Source organism: Mytilus edulis, chromosome 1 (genome assembly GCF_963676685.1).
Source record: "Mytilus edulis chromosome 1, xbMytEdul2.2, whole genome shotgun sequence".
In the NCBI taxonomy this organism is placed as follows: Eukaryota; Metazoa; Mollusca; class Bivalvia; order Mytilida; family Mytilidae; genus Mytilus; species Mytilus edulis.
Window position 1 is genome coordinate 28,053,078 of NC_092344.1, and position 27,460 is coordinate 28,080,537.

General features: G+C 32.1%; 1 long non-coding RNA gene across 1 annotated transcript; it reads right to left on the reverse strand.

Moving 5' to 3' along the window:
- Positions 1-10,179: 10,179 nt before the first annotated feature.
- LOC139528924 (uncharacterized) lies at positions 10,180-18,171 on the reverse strand. The gene is made up of 2 exons (XR_011665727.1): positions 18,081-18,171; positions 10,180-11,352 (listed from the first exon to the last, which is right to left on the reverse strand). It is a non-coding gene; the product is annotated as an uncharacterized lncRNA (long non-coding RNA).
- Between the last annotated feature and the right edge of the window lie 9,289 nt (positions 18,172-27,460).

Consider the following 27,460-nt stretch of genomic DNA (forward strand, 5'->3'; position numbering starts at 1 on the left):
TATGTGAATATTAAACAAAGGACGCAGATGGATTCATGACAAAATTGTGTTTTTGTGAGAGTGATGTGTTTGTACATCTTAATTTACTGAACATTCTTGCTGCTTACAATTATCTCTATCTATAATTAACTTGGCCCAGTAGTTTCAGAGGAGAAGATTTTTGTAAAAGATAACTAAGATTTACGAAAAAAATTAAAAAAATGACTATAAAGGGCAATAACTCCTAAAGGGGTCAAGTGACAATTTCAGTCATGTTGACTTATTTGTAGATCTTACGTTTCTAAACATAATTACGATACTGTTGTCAAGTCATTAAAGATTGTACATTTTGGTGTTAATATTGAGTCACTGATAAGGTCTTTGCGTCGGAACTAAACACATTTATTCTAAAAACAGTTGTTGGCATGACACGGATTATGTTCGTCTCATATATGTTATGATGGTATGATACTAAACCCCTAACGGGAAGGATTGTGCCTGATGTTCATATGATGAAATCATAATCTTTCGGTCAGTTTAATTGAAGTCTGGAGCTGGCATGTCAGTTAACTGCTAGTAGTCTGTTGTTATTTATGTATAATTGTCATTTTGTTTATTTTCTTTGGTTACATCTTCTGACATCAGACTCGGACTTCTCTTGGACTGAATTTTAATGTGCGTATTGTTATGCGTTTACTTTTCTACATTGGTTAGAGGTATAGGGGGACGGTTGAGATATCAAAAACATGTTTAACCCCGCCGCATTTTTGCGCCTGTCCCAAGTCAGGAGCCTCTGGCCTTTGTTAGTCTTGTATTATTTTAATTTTAGTTTCTTCTGTACAATTTGGAAATTAGTATGGCGTTCATTATCACTGAACTAGTATATATTTGTTTAGGGGCCAGCTGAAGGACGCCTCCGGTTGCGGGAGTTTCTCGTTACATTGAAGACCTGTTGGTGACCTTCTGCTGTTGTTTTTTTATTTGGTCGGGTTGTTGTCTCTTTGACACATTCCCCATTTCCATTCTCAATTTTAATGTTGCTGTTTACAGGTTATCTCTATCTATAATAATATTCAAGATAATTACCCAAAACAGCAAAATTTCCTTAAAATTACCAATTCAGGGGCAGCAACCCAACAACGGTTTGTCCGATTCATCTGAAAGTTTCAGGGCAGATATATTTTGACCTGATAAACAATTTTACTTCCATGTCAGATTTGTTTTAAATGCTTTGGTTTTTGAGTTATAAGCCAAAAACTGCATTTTACCCCTATGTTTTCTTTTTAGCTGTGGCGGCCATTTTGGTTGGTTGGCGGGGTCACGCCACACATTTTTTAAACTAAATACCCAAATGATGATTGCGGCCAAGTTCGATTTAATTTAACCATGTGGTTTTAGAGGAGAAGATTTTTGTTAAAGATTACTTACATGTAGATTTACGAAAAATTGTGCACAAAAAATGACTATAGAGGGCAATAACTCCTAAAGGGATCAACTGACCATATCAATCATGTTGACTTATTTGTAAATATTACTTTGCTGAACATAATTGCTGTTTACAGTTTATCTCTATCTATTATAATATTCAAGATAATAACTAAAAACAGCAAAATTTCCTTAAAATTACCAATTCAGGGGCAGCAACCCAACAACGGGTTGTCCGATTCATCTGAAAGTTTCAGGGCAGTTATATTTTGACCTGATAAACAATTTTACCTCCATGTCAGATTCATCAATGATGATTATGGCCAAGTTTGGTTTAATTTGGCCAAGTAGTTTCAGAAAAGATTATTTTTGTAAAAGATTACGAAGATTAACGAAAAATGGTTAAAAAATGACTATAAAGGGCAATAACCCCTAAAGGGGTCAACTGACCATTTTGGTCATGTTGACTTACTTGTAAATCTTACTTTGCTGAACATAATTGCTGTTTACAGTTTATCTCTATCTATAATAATATACAAGATAATACCCCGAAACAGCAAAAATTCCTTAAAATTACCAATTCAGGAGCAGCAACCCAACAACAGGTTGTCCAATTCATTTGAAAATTTCAGGGCAGATAGAACTTGAACTTTTAATCAATATAACCCCATGTCAGATTTGCTCTAAATGCTTTTGTTTTTGAGTTATTAGCCAAAAACTGCATTTTACCCGTATGTTCTTTTTTTAGCTGTTGTGGCCATCTTGGTTGGTTGGCGGGGTCACGCCACTCATTTATTAAACTAGATACACCAATGATGATTATGGCCAAGTTTGGTTTAATTTGGCAAAGTAGTTTCAGAAAAGAAGATTTTTTGTAAAAGATTACGAAGATTAACGAAAAATGTTTAAAGATTGACTATAAAGGGCAATTACTCCTAAAGGGGTCAACTGACCATTTTGGTCATGTTGACTTAGTTGTAAATCTTACTTTGCTGAACATAATTGCTGTTTACAGTTTATCTCTATCTATTAAAAATTGACTATAAAGGGCAATAACTCATAAAGTGGTCAACTGACAACTTCAGTCATGTTGACTTATTTGTAGATCTTACTTTTCTAAACATTGTTGCTGTTTACAGGTTATCTCTTTCTATAATAATATTCAAGATAATACCCCAAAACAGCAAAATTTCCTTAAAATTACCAATTCAGGAGCAGCAACCCAACAATAGGTTGTCCAATTCATCTGAAAATTTCAGGGCAGATAGAACTTGACCTAAAAAACAATATATCCCCATGTCAGATTTGCTCTAAATGCTTTGGTTTTTGAGTTATTAGCCAAAAACTGCATTTTACCCCTACATTGTATGTTCTATTTTTAGCTGTGGCAGCCATCTTGGTTGTTTGGCGGGGTCATGCCACACATTCATAAAACTAGATACACCAATGATGATTATGGCCGAGTTTGGGTTAATTTGGCCCAATAGTTTCAGAAAGAAGATTTTTGTAAAAGATTACGAAGATTAACGAAAAATGGTTAAAAATTGACTATAAAGGGCAATAACTCCTAAAGGGGTCAACTGATCATTTTGGTCATGTTGACTTATTTGTAAATCCTACTTTGCTGTACATTATTGCTGTTTACAGTTTATCTCTATCTATAATTATATTCAAGATAATAACCAAAAACAGCAAAATTTCCTTAAAATTACCAATTCAGGAGCAGCAACCCAACAACAGGTTGTCCAATTCATTTGAAAATTTCAGGGCAGATAGAACTTGAACTTTTAATCAATATAACCCCATGTCAGATTTGCTCTAATCTAATCTAATTTGCAGACCTTGCACAACCCGGCTGCAGATGAGATGTCTATTATCATCCTCTCTGTAGAGACACTCCACTTCCTGGCTGGCGCATTGTCAGACAGGTAGGTTCTTGATTTAAATGAAGGTTGCAAGCTGACCTGCTCAGGCAGGAACTCAACATTTTTTTTGTATGCTGAATGTTTCTCAAGGGCCAAAACTGATTTTATTATTTATAATAAAATTATTATTTTAACATATCTTCCTGCTTTAGCCAGTGTGATTTGCAAGTATTATGTTTTGGTTAACACACAGATATCCCTTATGTAAAATTTGTTTGGAGTAGGTCATTGAATACAATGCTAAAATATGTGGGTTGCTGTCTTGACTTTAATTGAGATTTTCTCAACCAGGAAAGTTACTTGTACTAAATATTGGACATTAAGAACTTATCATCAATACACACAGAAAATAATCAGGACTTCTTATCGATACACACAGAAAATAATTTACCTAAATTACAGCTGTAAAAAACAGGTTGATGTGATCATTAAACTTTTCATTTCATCAATGGAAGGCTTACATTATGAAACCTTTGCTCTTTGGAATAGGAAAATATAAATAACTCAAATACTTAGTAAGCCTGCCGTTGGTGACCTACAATGTTTATGTTCACTTGGACACTATACATTAACAAATGTCTTTGCATACCAATCAAGCACGAATGACAAACAACTACCTCATTAAACTACAGGGAATATTTACACCTAATGAGATTTTAGAAAGATAAGAGTTTACAGAAAATTACAATATGAGAGTATTATACAGACTGATTATACATACAACAGGTTTGAATAAACAATATTTAAGTTCGTGATAATCGTATAGAATGTTCTTAAACAAATTTATAGTTTTATATTCAAACTATACAATACAAAACTGTTTTCCAAAGCAAAGAAACCTTTATTGATAATTTCCACAAATAGTAAACGCGATTAATAAACGCACGCTTACAAGAAATGCGAAAGACACCAAAAGGGACATTTAATCTCATATAAGTCGAAAGTAAAATGAAAACACCATGGCAAAAAATGAAGAAAGAAAAAGATAATAATGACACACGAAGCATATCAGAGAAAAATAAAGACTGATCAACGTGAACCCCACCGAAACTGGAAGGTGATCTCAGGTGTGACTGAGGGGTAGACAGATCCTGCTCCACACATGGCACCCGCTGTGATGCTCATGTAATTACAAACCCGATTATAAGTCTTATTTGGTGAGTGACAATCGGAGAAAATTATGACAGATTTCTGGTTTCCTCGATAGGAACAGATAGTTCATAATGGTCGTGATGACGTCCGTTAAATTTGTGTAGTAATGTTTTTAACTTCATGACGTCGACCTCTTGGTTTAATAGCTGTAATATAAGCAGCAACTCTATACCACGGAAATCATGAGAGGAAAACGTAACATGAAAAAAGGCGCTTCTTCTATTTTTGTTTTAGTAAATGCATGTTTATCTGTGCTAGTGAACGATTTTTCATGCAGGTTATCATGGTATCCTTTATACACCGACATATCATATTAAATGAATTACTGCATTTCCATAACTATTTTTTCACTTTCAACAAAAATGTAAATTAACGACAACATTGCATGACATAATATGTATTGAATTAATAGAAAAATGCATTACCTAAATACGTAACAAAAATATTTATTCAAGACTTGTCAGATCTTCCAAATGTTTCATTTATTATCATGGGAATTCTTTTTTAATTTATGGAATTCAATAAGTCATTAATATTGCAACTATCTTCAAATGATGGTATAGTCGTAGAGTTAGTGTTTAGTGGTTAATACATCGGACTACTTACTCAAAGGTTCCTGGTTCGATCCCTGTTCCGAGGAGAAAATTTCAGAGACTGAATTTTCGGCTCTCCCTTGACACCATTTGCGAGTACGGTCTTGAGAAACGATGTTAAGAGAGAGAGCAATATCTCTTGCAAGTAAAAGACACCCTTCTAGATTTCGAAAAATATCAGGCTAAGGCAGCACATGCCAAGTGGAAAGGGATAAACTAATTTATTGCAGTTCTTTATTATTGAGTAATTCCTTCAAATATAGACGGGTTAACTGTTATTGACTTAGAAAACATGGCCGCATCCATTAACCTCTCAAGTGACCAATGTGTCATTAATAATTAAAAAAAATCAGCTGTTGATCGATGGTACTTATGAAGTAAACACTTAGTTTAATACTTGGTTATTTTATACGGCGTTTTCCTATTTCGATAATTAAGGCTTGTAAAACATTTTATTCCTGGCTGCAGTTCTTGCTGAAAAACAAATTTGAGCATTATACGTGAGTCAAACTAAAAAGCAAAAACTCTCGTCTCAGTTTGACCGTTGGATTAGAGAATTGTTAAGTTTTAAGACGGTCTCATTATAAGTCTGACCGCAGAAAGTTCTATGATTTGATAAAATTGCACCTGGATATATTACATTCGACTAAACAAGAATATTTATTTGTATGTAAGTATGCGTTTTAATAAACTATATTATAATTACCAAATGATTATAATCGAAATGTAACCTTGGATAAGTATTCGTATATAATTCATTATGTTCTAGCCTGTGTGTTACGTATCAAATACAGTTTCATTTTAAGGACACAACACCTGGCCGGTAATACACATAAATTCCTTATCTAATTACTTTATTATTCATAGCACTTATCATTGGCCGAGGTCAAGTACGACTTCATATTTTTGTGTTTAAATTCAAATGATAAGCGATCTTGGCAATTGATGTATATCTTATTCAAAAAGATCACGGTTGTACATGTTATAATGGCGGTCGCGACTACAACGACGCCTAGGAGTGGAGTCCAAACTTCATATAAATACTGCAGATTGAAAATACGGTCCAAGTTTTAAATTTTCTCCTCGAAAAGTGCGAGTACTTTCGTATTAATTTGACCTGTTGATTCCATTTGAAATGTTTGTTTTATTATTTAATGTTGTTGGCAAGACTATACATGGTACCTTCTGTACTCGTACTATGAATTTTGTAAAAAAATATTTCCGTTCACCATTTATACTTAATACTCATGATACTTACAACAACATTATTTTCATTTACCTGTATAAACAATTCTATTTATGCGGCATTTTGTTCAAGGTTATAGTTGTCTTTTTGATATTGTTTAACACATCACCCCTTATTTTATTGATTTTGTATTTACATTCTGTCATATACAGATACAAATGTATTTTATAGTCTGTCTGTCTTTGCTTTGTTATTATACTATTGTTTCTGGAATGGGTGAAAGTTGAAAACATATAAAACCGCTGCATTTGTTTGCACCTGTCCTTAGTCAGGAATCCGATATTCAGGAGTTGTCGATTGTTGATTTGAAATATGTACTTGACCAGTGATAATGGACGTTATACTAAACTCTGAATTACAGAAAAGAAACGAAAATTAAAAATCATACAAGACTAGCTGAGACCAGAGGCTCCTGACTTGGTAGGGGCGCAAACATGCGGCGGATTTAAACATGTTTTTTAGGTCTCAACCCTCTCCTATACATCTAGCAAATGTAGAAACAACAAAAACACAGCAATATGCACAGTACAACTCAGTTTAAAATAATTCCGAGTCCGATGTCAGAAAAGGTAACAATCAAATTGACAATGATACATGACTTAACAAACGACTACTATAGCAGTTACTGACATGCCAGCTCCAGAACTAAATTAAACTGATTGAAAGATTAAGTCTTCTTCATATGAATATCAAGAACAATCCCTCCCGTTAGGTATTTAGCATAATACCATCATAACACATACGAGAAGAACATAACATCATGCCAAAACTAGTATAGAATAAATGTGTATATTTACGATCCAAAGACCCTGTAAGTGAATAATGTTAAAGTATGCCATTTTTAATTACCCGACAACAGTATCGTACTTTATCTTACCTCCTATACATTTCCAGGAATACGATTGGTTAAAAGCATCCGCGTGCAAACCGTGTATATTTGATATTAGGTTAGTAGGGAGGCGGGGCTTATCTCATACACGGTTAGTAGTGGAGTTACGTCCCTTTATATTCCATATTAGGTAAGAAGGGGGCGGGGCTTATTTCATACACGGTTAGTAATGGTGTTATGTCCCTTTATAAAAACAAAACGGTACTGAGAAAAAAGCTTAAAAGTTCCAAAAGACGACGAAATTGATGATTAAGATTGAAATAAATTCATAAAACACATTTAAACCTTACAAGTCGTTATTGTTAGCATCTGTTTTTTGTAGGATCAATGGAAGTATTTTCTTAATGCTAACAGTATTGAATACTTGCTCATTTTGAGAATCACTAGTTTTAATTTCACACGCTAAGATAGTCGGTAAGATAAATTCGTTACATAGTGTGCTAGTGACGTAATACGGTATATATGGGGTCAGTAAATTCCATATGGGGATTCGAGCTTCGCTCTCATCCCATATGGAATTTACTGACCCCATATATACCGTATTAGGTCACTAGCACACTATGTAACTAATAATATCCCTTCTTCATAAGTCTGTATAAAGAAATTACTAGCTTTTGAGGTAAATGCCGACATGTTTGTGCTTTGTAAAATTACCACCAAAGATTGGATGTGAGATACCTAAACGTATAAGATGTCTGCATGTTGACATATATTTACGAATGATGTCCCAGTGATAAAATTTAGTAAATGTTTTGACTAATTTATGATATCGAAAACACTGGTGTAATCATTTTCAGTAAGTTAAATACACATATATCTTTCGCTAAACTATAATACGTTGTTAAATACACGAGCGAATCGAAAAGTTAAGATATATAAAAACCATAAGATGGTGACAAGGGAACACCACCAACTAAAAATGGATGATTAACAATAGGAAATGAAAATTTTTTTCTCTTTTTTCATAAATGTTGGTATTTAGCTTCCTGTTAATGATATATATATATATATATATATATCAAGATTTAGGAAAGAGCAGTGTTCATTGTTAGAATTAGCTTTATTCTAAGTTAATCTCTTTAGTGTACATACTGAAGTCATCATTATTGTGAGCCAATATACCATCTAAATATGTAAAAGTACTATTGTTTTGTTATGAAGATGTTGTTTTGATGGGTCTTTGCTGATTTTAATTGTAACTCATAACATTACAGAAACAGGCCCGCAATATGTGGTGCATGTTAGTCCTTATTGGAATTCCGATATTTTGATGATATACGGAATATCCAAAACAAACACAAAAGTTATCTTGTAAAAATTCAAGGGTATAAGTGTTTCCCCAACCATGTTTATCATGGATAGACGCCATTTCATGGTTATATGACGCCATGCCCTTTTGTCACTTCTTTGGAAGACGTCATTGTCTCGAAAATGCTCTAAATAGAAAACATTTCAAAATTAAATTTCAAAATGTCGTGCCTATCGGCATGCATTTCCGGTAAAAATGTTATCTGATTGTGTAACACTCTAATTTACTGACAATGGGATAACGTTAAATACCTTATGCCTTTGGCAGTTTTATTACCTCTTTTGATGATTGTTTACTGCTAATTATGGAATTAAAGATAATTAAACAAATACTAGATATTTAATACAGAATGAAAATGTCCACATGGTATCCGTTTATGATTGCACCACTTCCTGTTTTACTTCTTGTATCTATAATCCTCCTTATATAGGAGCTCTTAACAAATGTTTTTATCCTCATCAATTATTGAGAGAAAAAAAGTAACTGTTAATACCGTCTGCAATGCATTGTTGTATTAATATATCATCTCCTGTTCAACTTTTTATATTTTCAAAACTCCTTACTTAGGGACACCTTGGTGTGAACTTAAAACAAATACATTTTTTCGTAACAATTTAAATGAGATTAGATAACTTCCAACCAACATCAAGAACACGTACAATTATTTCTAAATAAGGTTAAAATACAACTAATCTTCCATATAGTGATTATTGAACTGGTTACCTGTTCCTTTTTTGTTTTCTGCATCATACTGATGATGCCTTTTTGTGAATTTTCCATACACTCTAGGTGCCCTTTAAATACATTTTTGCGCGCTCTAGATGCCCTTTTGCAATTAAGTTACCATGCCCTTTTTGTGTGATAGGGGAAACGCTAGTAGTTATTGTAACAAAGCATGTCCTATTGATATTGTTTTTTTTGTTTATTGTAACTTAACATGACCTAAAAGAGCTTGAACGTTTATGTTCGAATACTGAATTTTTAAATGCCGATTCAATTAGGTTTGAGATTCTATCTTAATAAGAACACAAAACAACGTGGTAAATAGTGTAGGAAAATTAAAACTTTGAACAGATTCAAATTCACCATTGTAAGCATGCAATTAGGTACTTATTTTTGACACTCCAAAAGTTTAAGTCTGATTCATTGTGTGTCAATCGTAGAAAAGGAAGACAAAATTCTGTTTTCGACCATAACGGTCATGATGACGTTTGTAAATTCTTGACGGTATGTTTTCAACTTCAACACTTCGACCTCTTGTTTTATAGCTTTCGTATAAGCTGCAATCATCTCTCAAGGAAATCATCAGAAGAAACACAATCACTAGTATGAAATTGAACATATAATTCATATGCAGGCAATCTAGAATGTTGCTACACAGAAAAGAAAATCACAATCGTGATGCTAAAATAACTTCTTTTGTCTTAAAGTTTTGTTCTAAATTGATTCAAATTGTGAGTTCCTAGATGGGAGTCCAGAAATGAGGCAACTGAACTGTGTATGTGGTATATGTCAGAGTGAATGTACCAATAAAGGTGTGTAACCTGAAATGAATGATCGTTATCTACTGAGTAAATAGAAACACAGTAAATTCGACTTTTCTGGATTAGACATTCAAAATTTCCGTTTTATGCGCGCTAATGTAAATATAAGAAACGCTCTTTTACTAATTAACGCGGTAATTGAAGTAAGCAAATGAAATATATGCACATTGAGCTAACTGACGTTTACTTTATGTTATGTGTGGTCAGTATTTAACTGTTAGGTCATAAGCAATAAAAATAAACTGCTGCCAAATACGGAATATATCAACATATAATATCAGAGCATCCTGGCATGGCAATCTTAAAAGTACGGTTTGTGAATAAAGATATCTATTACGAATTACCTATTGTTTTCTAAAAATGTCATCACCTCTAAGTTTTTGAATCCATCTATAGCCTTTTTGCTTCATAAACGAGATAATTTGATCACGATGTTGATCAGTTTCTATCGTAAAGACGTCAATATTTAAATCTGTCCATTCAATTGAATTCAAAATGTGCATTTCTGCACCTTCTACATCTAGAGAAAAGTAATCGATATTAGTGCGCCCTAAAGTCTTCAATAGCCGAAGAAGTGGAACGCAAGTCACCTTAGCCGTGTCGTTGGTGTTTGCCCAGTTTCCATGTTTACCATATGTTATTCTCTCCCTGTCTATACGTTTACGATGCATATCTGTTAGTGTTTCTTTAGCACTTGTTATTGCTCCAGCTAACACAAATGTCATTGTTGGCAGACTTGTACTTATACAGGCATTCACCATATAACATTTCCTGTCTTTTTTCAACATGATATCATACAGAAATGGACTGGCTTCGACAAGCAAGCCATTCCAATTTCGTATTTTTTCAAAAAACAAAGTATTGGAAAACGATTCCCCATCATAACCTCCTATTTCTACAAAAAATCCATTTTGTTTTTTATCAAACAACTTATCAATGACCTGATCCTGTCCATATTGTGACCAACTAATAATATCTTTTTTCACTCCATTCTTATTTTTGAGTTTGTAATTTCCTTTTCCTTTTACGATATCTTTTGATTCCTTGGATTTTTCTTTTGTGTTCCAGCGATTGATATTGTTTTTTTTAGCAATATCAATATAATGAAATTCAGGTTTCTGTCCATTTGTATTATTCGACGCATATTTTCTGGTATCTTGAAAAGTATTAAAATAAAATAAGAATATAATAAAAGCACCAAATACAAAGACAATAGCACAACCTCTTGAAATTCTTTGCATCGTCTCTGTTCTTCTATTGTATTATGGCATATATTCAGTAACAATATATCTACAATATAAGGACTTATAATTATTCATTTTGTTCAAAAGTAATGTTGCTGTTGCACATATAACTACAAAGTCATAAGATAATGAAAGGACATATATTTGTGTGAATGTATCTGAATTCGATTCTTAATATTCTGAAAAAGTATAAAATATGAGTGATTTTATCTCCTAAAAATCTTAAACATTTTGAATTTTCCTCATCAATTTCTAACATTCGAAGTTGTATTAACAGATTATTAACAATGTGAAATATACGAAATAGTCTTAATTAATTGTTTTATTCATTAAAATTGCTGTCAGTATCTGTGAATGCTTTCATAACTGTATTAAAGCTTGTTTGTTGTGGAACCTACTGTCTGCGTTTTGTCTTTGTTTACTTTCTATGCATTATCTACAAACCTCATCGGTGTCATATATGTATCGATACATCTATTTAAGGAATGACTGTCATATTTTTTCTGTCTATGAAGAAATAACATAAAAAAATTGGTGCACACAGAGTAACGCGCGTAGCGGGATTGTTACAGCGTGCACAACATTTTTTATGTTATTTCGAGGACAATGACTAACTCTTAGACTATTACACTACATACAAAACAGTTGTTTTATTGAGTTTGTATCCTTCCCCGTCTGTACGTTCGTACATCTTGATGGAAAAATGAACACTTCGTAGGGTTCATACCTAAACATTTTGTTTGGCATCAACTTTAAATTTGACAGGCATCACTTTAATCGTACTAGAATCATGTCCATTTGATAAATGACAAAAATATAAATGTGTTGTGTTTGTACTCTAACTTGATGTGCCTCTAGTAAACGCTATAAAAATTACATACATTAGCATTGCTTATTATTTCTTCAACAATTAACAAACCCGTTACCGTATGGCAAGGCATAAAACGCCAAGATGGTAAAATCTGAAAAAGAGAGCATCTTCATATGCCATCGGTACCATTGACACAACATGATACATATGCGAATAATAGGCATAAAGAGGTATACAGCAAGTATAATAACAGTCGTTGAAGCTAGTTGTCTAGGGATTTATTCACATAGGACTATTTTATCCTTATTATGCACAACCCATATATAGCCTGTTGTACTTTTCGTTTGCTATTTTAGTAGGGAAATGATAACTATTTATTGTTGATATTTCAAATCTTTGTTACTAATAGAATATGTTCTTGCCAATTTATAAATTATATTGTCCTTGCTAAACAGAACCAACATGTAAAGATAATATTTTTTATGTATACATGGGAGCCGTTCTCTAAAATGTAAGAAAAATTGTCTTTTCAAACACAATGCAAAATGTTACATTTGTTCAAGCATATAATTCTCAATTTGTTTCGTGTGTAAATAAAACAAACCATCGATATCGGTATCCATCCTTCGCCTGCTTATTCTCTGATTTTATACTGACAATAAATCTCATTCACTTTAGGGTCGACATCCAAAGTGCAATGTAGGATACAAAAAAAACTTAATTTACATAGTGTTTTCACTGACCCCTCCCCCCTTCCTAATATAATTTGGGAAACATTGATTGACCACTAAGGATATATATAAAATCGATGTTGGATAAACAAAACCCCCTTCCCCCCCCCCCCTTTCCCCCCAAACTATTTGAATTAAGTTTTGTATCCTTCATTGATCTTTTGATGTTGTCTCCTACCGAAAAGTGAACGGAATATAAAGTTGAAAGTTGTGTGTTGTATAAATGATAATGGTGCACAATTTACCACAACAAGGTTAATCTGCAATCAATATTAATGTAAACAAAACAAACCAAATTTAAGCTTCATAATATCGTAAACGATTTTGTTTTAAGTGAAGTTCGTAACACTTATAAATCCCGTTTATATGGAATCAAGCGGGGATTGACCTAGCAATCTCCTCACCCTTAATTAAAATAAAGGTTAATAAACTGTCTATTGTACGTCAAAAAAAGTCCTCTAATGCCTATTGCGAATGAGCGTCCTACCTATCCGAAAAAAATCATTAAGCTAAAGACTGTATCTTCGTCTGATATGTTGACCTTCATTACTTTTCACATCAGTTTATAGATATAAGAAGATGGGGTATGACATACTAACACAAGTGATCATACACTGAACGAACAGATTTGATGTATGATACACTGTAAATTCAAAATGAATAAAATAATGGATTGAATAAATAAAGGCAACGGAAGTATATTCCTAAACAATTTAAAAAAAATCAACAATAGCCTTAAACAAAAAGCCACCAAATACAATAATGTAAACAGGTAAATGAAAATAATTTAGTTGTTAAGTGTAATTCTTCTTCTTCTTTCTATAAGCTTCCTATGGCCAGGAAAACTTCTAATATTATTAGAGTATAAGGGTCATTTTTTATATATTTTTTTGTTTGTTTTCATTTTTACAGCACACTATGTGGATTGGTTCTAGTATATATTGTTTAGTTGTTGTTATGACTTTCAAAGTAATTTTATTTTGTTTATATTACAAGCTTATCTCATTTACATGTGTGTGTATATGTATATCAATGGCAATAGCATTATAAAAATAAAAGATCCTTATATGGGTATAATTTAGAATCAATTTTACATCGGGAGATTATGGTGTATTCATTTTATTTAATTTTTTTAAACGTATGTATGCCTTAATAACTTAAGAAAGCAGCTTGGGCTTACAGTATATATGAATTAGAATTGGTCTTGACTTCTTAAAATATATTCATTGCCTGAAATCTAAAACATATCTCTTTCGTTAAATATTGTTTAAAAATATGACTTTACTCAGCATTTGCTCAGTATGATAAACATTATATAAAATTATATATCTAATATAAAAATCGTTTTCTGCAATAAGAATATCGGTCCTCTTTTAAAATACAACGGATTACAATATAACGATATTCATGTCAAGTAAAAAAGAAAATAAGATAAAAAAAAAAAGAATTAAAACAAATAAAAAAACGACTTAAGGTGGTATGGGAGTCTAAAATAAAAATGATAGAATTTGTTCATACTTTGTCAAAATGTAGTATCTATTGATACATGTTCAAAATTGTTATAAAAATTATAGGTCACCGCGCATTTTCTCAAGCTACAGGTTGTGACAAAATGACAAATTTTGTATGGATTATACAGGAAAAAAACAACATTTTGTGAATAGAAACTAAACAAAATGATAGAATTGTAAAATAAATTAGGAAAAGATTGCTTTCAGACAATGCTTTGAGAATATCAAAAGAAAAGATAGGGTCACCGTACGTTTTTTCCGGCTAAAAGACAAAATAGGAAAATTTTATGTAGAGTCCTTCAGAAAATGCACTGTTTTAGAGTTACCTCCCCTTAAATTGTCAATTTGAAATTATTAAAAAAACAACCAAAAATAATCTACACTTGTAAAAATATTAATATTTATAAGTTATATTCTTATAAATTGGTTCTTTTAAATGAAAATTCACATTACAAATCTGCATTCCTGCATCAAATTTTGCTAATTTGATAGAAAATATGGACCTTAGATTCTCTGTTTTTTACAATCCAAGATGGCGAAAGACACCTATACCACCTTAAAGATAAAATAACATCATTTATTAGCATGTGAAATAGAGAGTATTTAGCATGTTAATGGTTTAAACTTTATCTGATTCATCTGAAATTTTGAGTTAACGAGACTCTTATTACTTATACTACATCATAATACTATATTGTTGTCGTGCTTTCATACGGGTGATTTAGAATTCTTTATGAGAATATTATCAAAATATAATATTCTAGGTCCATCCTCCACTTTTTAATGAATACAAACTATTAGATTTTATTTGAAAACTATACACTAGCATACATGTCACTGATGCGCAACGTGTGGGTTTACTAGCCCTTGTCCTGTGTACATTTGTGGTAATTTAAAACAAGAGGATGCTGTTTTGCTTGTAGTGCAGTTTGAGTTGTTTTAACAGTTTTAATACACATATTTTGCATCATTTGAGTTTCAATCGCAATTAGCCGATGCCTAAGAAGCATGTCTTCGATGTTAATCTGTGTTCTTGTTGGTGATGGTATCTCCCATGTGCATTCTCATTTGATGTCTGATTTGATTTTACGTTTGCTTTTCAGATTGAATAGCATCAATGATAGTTTTCATATGCTTAATTTCATTTTCTAAGTTAAGTATCCTTGTTTTTTCTGTCACTTTTATTTATTCTTAATCAGATCTTTGTCTTCCTGGATTGGATTATGTTCATTTTCTCTTCTCATCCGTTTGTACTATTGCTTTTTCGTTTATTTTTATTATTCTCATTTGGTTGCCCAGTTGTGTTATCCTCTAATTAAATACTTGATTTTTTTTATGTTTGGTTTGGTTTACATAACTGATATTATAAGTGTTTCTTTTTCTGAATCATATTGAGCTGTATTGTTATTAACCTCATTTAATGTGAAGTTTTCATTTTCAGTTGTTTAGTACTCTGTACTGTATCGCCAGTGTCTATGTGTGTATCTTTATTTTGCTCTGAGCTATCTGAGTTTTGTTGATGGTATTTCGTACAATTTGATTTGAGATCCTCTAATGTTTGGAGTGCTTCATCATGTTTGAATTCATCATTAGCATAACATTCTAAACGATTTCTTTTTTCATATAACATATCAACGGCATGAATATTCAATATTTTTCAATGCTTCATTGCCTATGTTATTCGTGATGTTTGCAAAATCATAATGGTATCAAAAATCACACCTATGACAACTATTTCTATTATCTACATATTTTCAACAGATAGTTTTGTCCGATTTTGAATATTTTGTATCTAGACTTTGTCTTATGAAGCCTTTGTTTTGGCTGATATTCATTCTTTTGAAATTATCAGTCTGCTGTCATTCCGGAATAATTCCGTTGTTGGTTATAGACATCTGTACTACTTTAGAAGTGTAATTTTTCATCTGTGCGAAATACGATTGGATACTTTTTTTGAGAAATTCTTTTTCGCATAATCCATTAAGTATATCTTTAAAAAATAGGTCCACTATTTTACCTTTTACATACATTAAACAGCTGGTGTGATAGAGATTGATAGTACATTTCAGCATAGTGGCAGCAAGTTCATTTTTTTCTATAACAGGAGTCAACATTAAACCCTGCATTTTCCACGCCATCTTGTTTTTGTACAACTGAATATGATTTGTATTCCTCAAAATTATATAAAATTTCATAGATCTCTTCCTTTATAATGTCATAGGCTCCAGGACTCATTTTTGCAACAAAGTAATCCTGATTCCAATTCGTAATTCAGATTTTGTTTTTGGCAGGTATCTGATTTCTTTTGCACTTAATCAAACTTAGTAAAACAACTACATTATTTGCATACATTTGTTTACACTAAAATCATTTAAATAACATAGGTGACTGATTACGAATGAATCTCAATTGAAAATATCGCGTCAGAAATGCCAAGTATTAGCATGTCAGGTTAATCATTCGTAATGGATCTTGGAGTAAGAGCACATCTTTACTATCAAACAGCTTCTATTTAGGACAAACTGAACTTATATGTTGCAAATATAAACCTACTAGCTGTCAAAAAGGAGAAGGAGAGAAGAAGACAAAGTGGATGGTGGACAAGATCATATCTTATTCAAGGAAGATGACACAGTCGTGGTATTTGTGACCATATCTTGACCAAACTTAGGCTCTAGGATCGACAGTCTTTTGTACAATTTCTTTAAATACCTCCAGAGTTGTTGGAGCAGATGTTTTAGCGAGTCAGCCCTCGCAAAGAAAAGCATAACACATTTTACAGAAATCCGTTAGAACCAGGACTCAAGTTAGCAATTACACTAAGACACCTCGAGTCAGGAGCAAAGCAATAGTAGCATGCAGTACGGATGGAGAATTTTGCATAACACAGTATCCGTGTTCATATATAATATCAACAGATCTAAAATATCAACATTAACTTTGAAAGAATGAACTACTACATTGAATCAAATTTGTTCGAATCAGGGTAGCGCTATATTTGCATACATACATTTTTGTATCATGTAAAACAAATCGAAATACAAACATGAAATCAACTAAACAAGTGCAATACACTGTCTTCAGCTTCAAAACAAAATCAGATAAATTGCTTTATTTTTTTTGTACGGTCTCAATATTTAAATTTCTTCATTTAGGTGTAAAATCTTTAGCGAAACCATATTGATTTTTCACATATGTTACAACCAAGATAGCATATTTTAAAAGGTTATCTTAGTTATAACACACCGCTTTTTTTATATAGTTTCATAAAAGGGTATTTTTCAGATTTTTTTCCTGAAATACTTTTGTGTTGTATTTCTTGCAAAAAAAAAATAACAACAGTTCAAATGATTGTACAAACAAAATTTATCCGGTATATAATTTTTCTAAAAAAGCCTTACTAAATGATTTAATGTCAGTGTGTGTTTCCCATTAGTTAAGACAGAATTGTTAATAACAAACACTTACTTTTAACAAATAAAATTGAGAAAGGAAATGGTGAATATGTCAAAGCGACAACCACCCGACCATAGAGCAGACAACAGCCGAAGGCAACCAATGGGTCTTCAATGTAGCGAGAATTCCCGCACCCGTAGGTGTCCTTCAGCTGGCCCCTAAAATTATGCATAATAGTACAGTGATAATGGACATCATACTAAACTCCGAATTATACACAAGAAACTAAAAAGTTTTGCTATTCACATCGATGGTCAGTGCTTACCTGATACATACGTGTTTCAAGTTCGAATAAGTCTTTTGCCACTTGCATATGTTTGTAGATGACTTTACAAACACGGTATACACATTTAAAGTTTCAATCATACAGATACATTCTTTGCTTGAATGAGTTTATTTTAATTATTCACTTTACCATTATAGACGGAGTATTTAAGTAGATCTTCAATTTAAATATCAATGCTTACGGTGCTTTTATCGCACATGTATGTTATGATTTTCTAGGTATTTTCGAATATCTGTAAAAAAAATTACTATGGAGGTGTTTAATAGATTATGGTCCAAACTATTTTGTATAATTTGAAGTATGCGAAATTTCGATAAAAGACAATTTATCATATTTTTTTCTTCTTCTAATTTTACTTGATTTCACTCGGAAAGTTGACCCTGGTTTGATCCCATTTCTGATATGTGCCACTAATTATGCTATAATACACAAATGTGCCACTTTGATGTGTCGAAATTTCTGACGAAACGGTTCTGATAGTTATTTACAAAGCACATCCCTTTGTTGACACTTTTCATAAACACATGTATGTGTACTTTACAGTTATATATGTTTAGCTCTATCTGATGTAATTAACAAATGAATATTATTAAAAAAATCATTTTTTTTTATTTTCACTAAATATAGATTTATACAACATACATAAGTAACACAATTAGATTAAGATGTTTTATCATTTTTAAAACAGTTTCCGAACTGAAATACAGATAGGTGCAGTCCTAAACTGTACAGCAAGTTTACTTGATAACCAATCATTTGGACTGGTCAAAGTTAAGCTGTGACCGGATTTATAAAATTGAGAATGGAAATGGGGAATGTGTCAAAGAGACAACAACCCGACCAAATAAAAAACAACAGCAGAAGGTCACCAACAGGTCTTCAATGTAGCGAGAAATTCCCGCACCCGGAGGCGTCCTTCAGCTGGCCCCTAAACAAATATATACTAGTTCAGTGATAATGAACGCCATACTAATTTCCAAATTGTACACAAGAAACTAAAATTAAAATAATACAAGACTAACAAAGGCCAGAGGCTCCTGACTTGGGACGACTGTTCTGACTAGTCCTAGGACCAAAATATAGTTAACTTGAAAAGCGGACTTGGTCCTAGGACTGTTTTCATGTCTGTCATTAAGCTTACTTGGAAACAGGTCCGCTTTTTATATAAGTTAACTTCGAACCAGTCCTGTCATTAGTTAACATAAGTTAAATTCGAAACCAGTCCTGTCATAAAGTTAACATAAGTTAAATTCGAAACCAGTCCTGTCACGAAGTTAACATAAGTTAAAAGAGGGACGAAAGATACCAAAGGGACAGTCAAACTCGTAAATCTAAAACAAACTGACAACGCCATGGCTAAAAATGAAAAAGACAAACAGAAAAACAATAGTACACATGACACAACATAGAAAACTAAAGAATAAACAACACGAACCCCACCAAAAGTTCGATCAAAACCAGGCCTGTTCCCAAGTTAACTTTTGACTGGTCTGCTCAACACTAAGTTAACTTGTAACCAGGACCGCTCTACATCGATTTTTTTTATAAATATTTTTAATATATCTTTGTTTCGTAGTATTAACATCGAAAATAAAGTGAAATTAATACTTTCGTTTTATAAACAGGATTAAATACAAATATTTGAAAATTAAATACACATAAAACGTTGCTTGTAACACAAATTTATCTGTGATCTGACAATCTATCAATTATCAAAACGATCGCGGTTACAGTGATAACGGGCACTGAATATAAATTCCAATACCTATCAAATTCAACCATATTTGCACTTTATTATTTATATCTTTGAAAAGAAGTGTATTTGATGTTCAATTGTATACGTCCTTATTAGTTATACATCCTTGAACTATGCATCCACAATCAGCAATAGTTTAATTCATTTAAACACATGACTACAATTTTTTGTTTGCATAAATTTATGGTGCCAGCATGTCCTCCTTTTATTCAAAATATTGATACGTAACAACATTTGAGTAGTTTTAATACCGTGAGCATGCTGACTTGTACAACAAATTTTATTGACCACATCAACCAAAACTTACCATATGCGCACTTTAATTTGTAAATCCATATACCCGCATAGTAAATCAGTCATATTTGTTTATGTCAGAATTCAATGTATAATACAATGAATAGCAATATTGCAATAAAATAACAACACATTTTTGTTCGCTTAAATTTAGGTTGCCAGCAGGTCCTCCTTTTATTCAAAATATTGATACGTAAAATAAAATCAGTAGTTTTGATACCTCATGCTGATTTGTACAACAAAATCATTTGACCGCATCAACCAAAACTGACCATATGTGAACTTTAAATTGTAAATCTATATACCCCCATAGTACATCAGCCATATTTTTTATGTCAGGATTCAATGTTTAATACAATGGATAGCAAGATTGCAATACAATAACAACACATTTTTGTTCGCATAAATTTAGGGTGCCAGCATGTTCTCCTTTTATTCATAATATTGATAGGTAACACAATTTCATGAGTTTCGATATCTCATGCTGACTTGTACAACAAAATTGTTTGACCGCATCAACCAAAACTCACCATATGTGCACTTCAGTATGTAAATCTATATACCCACATAGTAAATCAGCCATATTTTTTTATGTCAGGATTTGATGTATATTACAATGGACAGCATTATTGCAATACAATGAAAAAAATTATTTGGTTTGTATCAATTTAGGGTGCCATCATGTACTCCTTCTATTTAAAATATTGATGCGTAACAAAATTTTAGTATTTTTGATACCTCATGCTGACTTGTACAACAAAATTTTTTGACCACATCAACCAAAACTAACCATATGTGAACTTAAAATTGTAAATCTATATACCATGTATACCTGCATAGTAAATCAGCCATATTTTTTAGGTCAGAATTCAATTTATAATACAATGGACTGCAATATTGCATTATAATAACAACAAAATTTTGTTTTGCATAAATTTAGAGTGCCAGCATGTCCTCCTTTTATTCAAAATATTGATACGTAAACAAATTTCACTAGTTGTGATACCTCCAGCTGACTTGTACAACAAAAGTATTTGACTGCATACACCAAAACTGACCATATGTGCACTTTAATTTGTATATCTATACACCCACATTGTAGATGAGCCATATTTTTTTATGTCAGGATTCAATGTATAATACAATGGAAAGCAATTTTGCAATATATAAACAACAGTTTTTTGTTTGCATAACTTTAGGATGCCAGCAGGTCCTCCTTGTATTCAAAATATTGATAAGTTACAAAATTTCAGTAGTTTGAATACCTCATGCTGACTTGTACAACAAAATTAGTGGACCGCATCAACCAAAACTAACCATGTGTGAACTTAAAATTGTAAATCTATATACCTGCATTGTAAATCAGCCATATTTTTATGTCAGGATTTGATGTATGATACAATGAAAAGCATTATTGCAATACAATGAAAAACAATTTTTGTTCGCATAAATTTAGGGTGCCAGCAGGTCCTCCTTTTATTGAACATATTGATACGTAACAAAATTTCAGTAGTTTTGATACCTCAAGCTGACTTGTACAACAACATTTTTTGACCGTATCAACCAAAATTGACCATATGTGCACGTAAAATTTCAAATCTATTTACCTGCATAGTAAATCAGCCATATGTTATATGTCAAGATTCAATGTATAATACAATGGACAGCAATATTGCAATATAATAACAACAAATTTTTGTTCGCATACATTTAAGATACCAGCATGTCCTCCTTTTATTCACAATATTGATACGTAACAAAATGTCAGTAGTTTTAATTCCACATGCTGACTTGTTCAACAAAATTATCTGACCAAAAGTGACCATATGTGCACTTTTATTAGAAAATCTTTATACCCGCTTAATATTGTACCGAGCGACTTAATGTTTTCTCCTTGCGCTCCTGTGCACATTTTAGTAGGATGTTCATGTAATCAATAATATTGGAAAACTATTAATGCTAAAAATATTCTGCATAAATTGAGAGTGTCAGCATTTCATCTCTATATTCATAATAACAGTCACTACATATATAGTATGTGATATATAGTATGGTGTGTAAAACAAAACAATTATGCCGCATCATCAAAGTACCAACACTGACATGCCTGAATTCATTTGTACTATTTACAATGTCAATGCTTTAATAAAAAAAAAACGTTTATGATATTCACTTCTGGGAATAGTATACTGTTCATCTATTATGTCGGTTGATTGGTTTTGTTTATAGTTAAACGTCAAGTGGCAAATATTTCATTAAAGTGCGCAATAAAGTATAATTTTGAGACGTCCCATATATCAATTAATCGGCAAAGACAAAGCTCTCGATAAATCTGACGAATTTGACGAGATTTTTGATAGTTTCACCACCCTGTATGCTTACGGACACTGTACAATTTCTGTTAGAATATGCTGCGGAAGATAGAATAGTAAATCTAATACAAACAAGTTGAATAACAATGAAATATCCATACATGTTCAAATTTATGCATAAAGTAAATTAAGGACGGGACAGGTAAAAAACGGGAAACGAAGCAACGTCGACAATGTTGTTCATATCCCGTGATATAAGAATATTGTTCCGATGCGTTTGACAACCTCTATTCGCCTTCTTATAAAAAAACACTCTCTATGATTGTATAGCCATATTTTATTTATATAAGAATACATGTATATCAAATAAAAAAAAAAGAGAATTTGCATAATATCTAGTAGAGTCTAGCGAGTAAATAATAAATGGTATCATTCTGTGGAAAAACAATGCAGATGTTGTTTACATATTTTAATTAAAGCGCAAGTCTGATATGAACACTCTTATAACGATAATATGTCATAAGCAGACCTGTTCTCAATATCAGGTCAGGTCAATATCAGACTTGTCCACAGGTCTGGTCAGAAGCAGACCTGTCCTCAGGTCTGGTCAGGAGCAGACCTGTCTTCAGGTCTTGTCAGGAGGAGACCTGTTCACAGGTCTGGTCTGAGGCAGACTTGTCCTCAGGACTGGTGAAAAGCAGACTTGTCCACAGGTCTGGTATGGGGCAGACCTGTCCTCAGGACTGGTTAAAAGCAGACCTGTCGATGGGTCTGGAGCAGTCATAAAAAAGCAGACCGTTGGTCTGGTCCACCATCGACGAAGCTAACTTGCTTGACTGCTTAAAAATGTTCAAGTTAACTTAGAAAGCAGTCAACAAGTCTGCTCCAAATTAACTTTTGTTAAGGTTAGAACCGCACCTATCTGTAGGGCTTTACTAATACAGCAAATGTTACCATGGGCCATACTTTGATATTTTTAGAGCCAGTCATGCGAAATGGTCCGAATCCAAAATATTCCAAACAAACTGATATTTTATGTACAGCATGAAGCTTATATATTTATCTAGAAAATGCAAGAAAATGGTGCTCGGCAAATGATGCCTTCTTACGATATCAAAGATGGACATGATGGCAATTCGCCGTATTTGTGATTTTTTATTGGTTACAACAGAAACTTTACAAATGTATATGATCGTCTAAAATATAAAAAAAATAATGACAGAACTAATGTCTATTGCGTGTTTTGTTTGAATGATGAACCGAATTGTGCAATTATCCGGTATGCAATTAAGTGGAGTCGACTGTACTATGAATATTCAACAGGAAGTATCATCATTATTTAAGTTTAAATTTCTGAAATCTTTACAATTGTTGCACTTGCGCTAATTTTTGATGTTTCTTGTCAAAGGTGGATATGGCCACAATTTTGTTCAGTCTTGATATTGTAATATATTTTGTATTTGATATTACATACACATATAAAATTTAGACTGGGTGCTTCTTACTTATAGAAAAAGGTCTATGTTTTATATTGGAATTAATCTGAATAAGCTTTATCACATTGGGTTCATGTCAAATATCAAGCAGATGCTGAGGAAAGTGTGACTTAATTTGTTTGACGCTGACATGAAGACTTAATTATTTTTGACACTGACATGAGTGACAGATAGTGATCCCTATGTAGCTTCTGGGATAACAGTTGATATAACATCAATGTTAAATTGTCTCCTAGAAAGTAGTCTTTAACAACTTGAGGCATGGGTATAAGACATGTAAGATGCAGTTAGCCTATTACTACCAGAGACAAACCAAAATAATTCAATTTGACATAACATTCATGTTATGCCCACATGAATACAAACAAATATACACAGATAAATGAACTGTGGTGCAGACATTTTCATTAAAATAGTTGTATAATTATGCAGGCTGTTTGCTTTACTGTCATATAATATTAGCGAAGTCTGCCAAAAAGAGAAACATGCAAAACAGTCTCAATGCAAGCAAACAGTGATGAGATCTAAAGCCAGGTCTGATTACTATTCAGGTCTAAGTATGCTTCAATAAGAGCTTCAGTCATAACATGCTGTTATAATATTGACTGAGTTTCGTCCATTTTCTTCTTTTCTACTACAAACCAAAACATTTTAAAGAATTGTTCAGGTACAATGTAATTCAAAATCAAAACAACAGTTTGTGAGGATAATTTTTTGTAAAAAGCCTTTGTGCTTTTTGATTCCACATTCAATGCCAGATTCAAATGTTTCCTAAATGGTGGATACTTTCCATTACAAAGGAAATGCAAAGCTCTGTTGAGTTTCTTATTGTCAGAAATAATCTGTTTCCTAATCTGATGTTAAATATTTGAAAAATTAGTTGATTCTGTGAATGTACTCCTTTGAGAATTTGAGCATCTTCAATGAGGCTTTCATCAATATCTATACAGATAAAAAATTAATCTACAAATGTACTTTAAAGAATAGTATATCCCTTATTAAGTTTAAAGATAAATTAGTTCTCAAATATACAATCTCCGTCATATAAGAGATACCTATGAAATATATTTGGTCGAGACGCACTGAAAAAATTTATATCAGATCTATTAACCGATGGAGTACAATCATTGCTATACCACATGAAATGTATCAGATGTGACCTAAATGTCTTAATGCAAAATCTTAAATAAACCATTTAAGGTGGTATAGGAGTCTAAAATAAAAATGATAGAATTTGTTCATACTTTGTCAAAATGTAGTATCTATTGGTTCATGTTCAAAAATATTATAAAAATTATTGGTCACCGCGCATTTTCTCGAGCTACAGGATATGACAAAATGGCACATTTTGTCTGGATTATACAGGAAAAAACACCATTTTGTGAATAGAAACTAAACAAAATGATAGAATTGTAAAATTAATTAGGAAAGATTGCTTTCAGACAATGCTTTGAAAAGATCATAATTAGAAAAGATAGGGTCACCGTACGTTTTTTCCGGCTAAAAGACAAAATAGGAAAATGTCATGCAGAGTCCTTCAGAAAATGCACTGTTTTAGAGTTACCTCCCCTTAAAATGCCAATTTGAAAATATTAAAAAACAACCAAAAATAATCTATACTTGTAAAATAGTTAATATTTATAAGTTATATTCTTATAAATTGGTTCTTTTAAATGAAAATTCACATGAAATATCTGCATTCCTGCATCAAATTTTGCTAACTTGATTGAAAATATGGACCTTAGATTCTCTGTTTTATACAATCCAAGATGGCGAAAGACACCCATACCACCTTAAGCAGAAAATGTAGGCCGAAGTGACTTTATAAATAGTAAAAATGTTGTTCTACCCAAGCTTTTTATCCACTGGTCAAATATCAATGTAATGCCATGTCTATTATATTACAGAGAGACATAAACACACAAAGTTAAACATGTTGATCAAGTGGAAAATGTAGGTTAGTTTTCCTTTTTTTTTTTTAAATTGAGTGAATCATGTTGGACTTTTCAAAATCCATCCACTGGTAAAGAATAAGTGCTATATCATTTTATACACCATATATTGATCTGAATCCAAAATTTTAACCATGTCACTCATGTGGAAAATATAGGTCAAGATGTTTTTTAATGTGTATTCATTAACCCTGTTGCTCTTCTCAAAACCTTTCCACTAGTGTCACTTACGTGGAAATGTAGTTGATAATGACATGATTATCAATGTGTATTAGGAGTTCTAATACGAGGTAATTGTTTGAAGTCCATGAAACAAAGCTATACCTAGTACTGTAAATTCAGAAATTATTGCAAGCATTTATTATTTGGATTTTGTAATTTATAACTGAAATGCTAATTTAATTTTTGCAATATTCAGATAAAATCCTGTTTAATACAAATGAAGAATTTTAAAATGCGAGTTGAAATTATTGCGTTTATAACCCTGTCGCATTTTTCGCAATAATAAAAACATTGCAACAATATGAGAATCTACAGTACTATTTTGGACATTAGTATCCCTGTTTTTAGTAATGGTTAAACAGTTAACTTCTAGTCGTCTCATGATTCCCTGACCACCACCTCCAACCCTTTCCCACTAAATGTATCTCTGTACATTCAAACATCAGTTTAAATTTTCAAAATGCCTTTAAATTGTCCCTGTAAATATAGTAAGTTTGGATGTGTAAGTTCCCTGCCACATCTAATCTCTCATTTTGTATTTCTGCTTTGCATCCATCTGATGAGTTAAGCGTCAACTGATTTTTAAAGTTTGTTCTTATGTTGTACTTTTACAATACTGTCCCAGGTAAGAGGAGGGTTGGTGCCTTCAAATGAATTTAACCCGAAAGTGGGTGTTGTTTGTTGTTGTATATCGTATTTGACTATGCAGTATGGGAGAGCACATTGTTAAAGCTATCATTTCTATTTCATCTAGTGTCTTTTGGGAAATTGTCTCATTTGCAATCAATTCATATCACATCATAGTTTTATCAATGCAAAAACATTTTCATGAACGTATGTTTAACCAATTAAGACAACATTTTCACAGGCTTAAATAAACAAGACAGGTAATAGTTCACGCACAAACTTTTCGTAATACATTAAAGATTCAAATAACACATTGAGAGTCAATTACAGAAACACAAATATATCAATGGAAGTCTATTGAACCTTATCAACATTCTAACAGGAATTTATTTTAACAAATATATTTTTCCGAATTTTGTGTTACATTCAATAAGGTCACATAATACAGAGTAAAATAATAAAGATAGAAGACCCAATACAAATGTTTCCGCTATCCAAGTGATCATTGTGTGAATGGAGCTGATGAATCATTTCACATGTCTATTTATGACAATCTACTTTGTTGCAACGAAAATCAAGCTTGATATTTTTCATATAATACTATCATTATAAGTGTCTCCTAACTACACGTTACGGTCATTTTCAGCTACGAAATTGTAATGCAGACAACCACACGGTCATACACGTACTTCCAAATTTA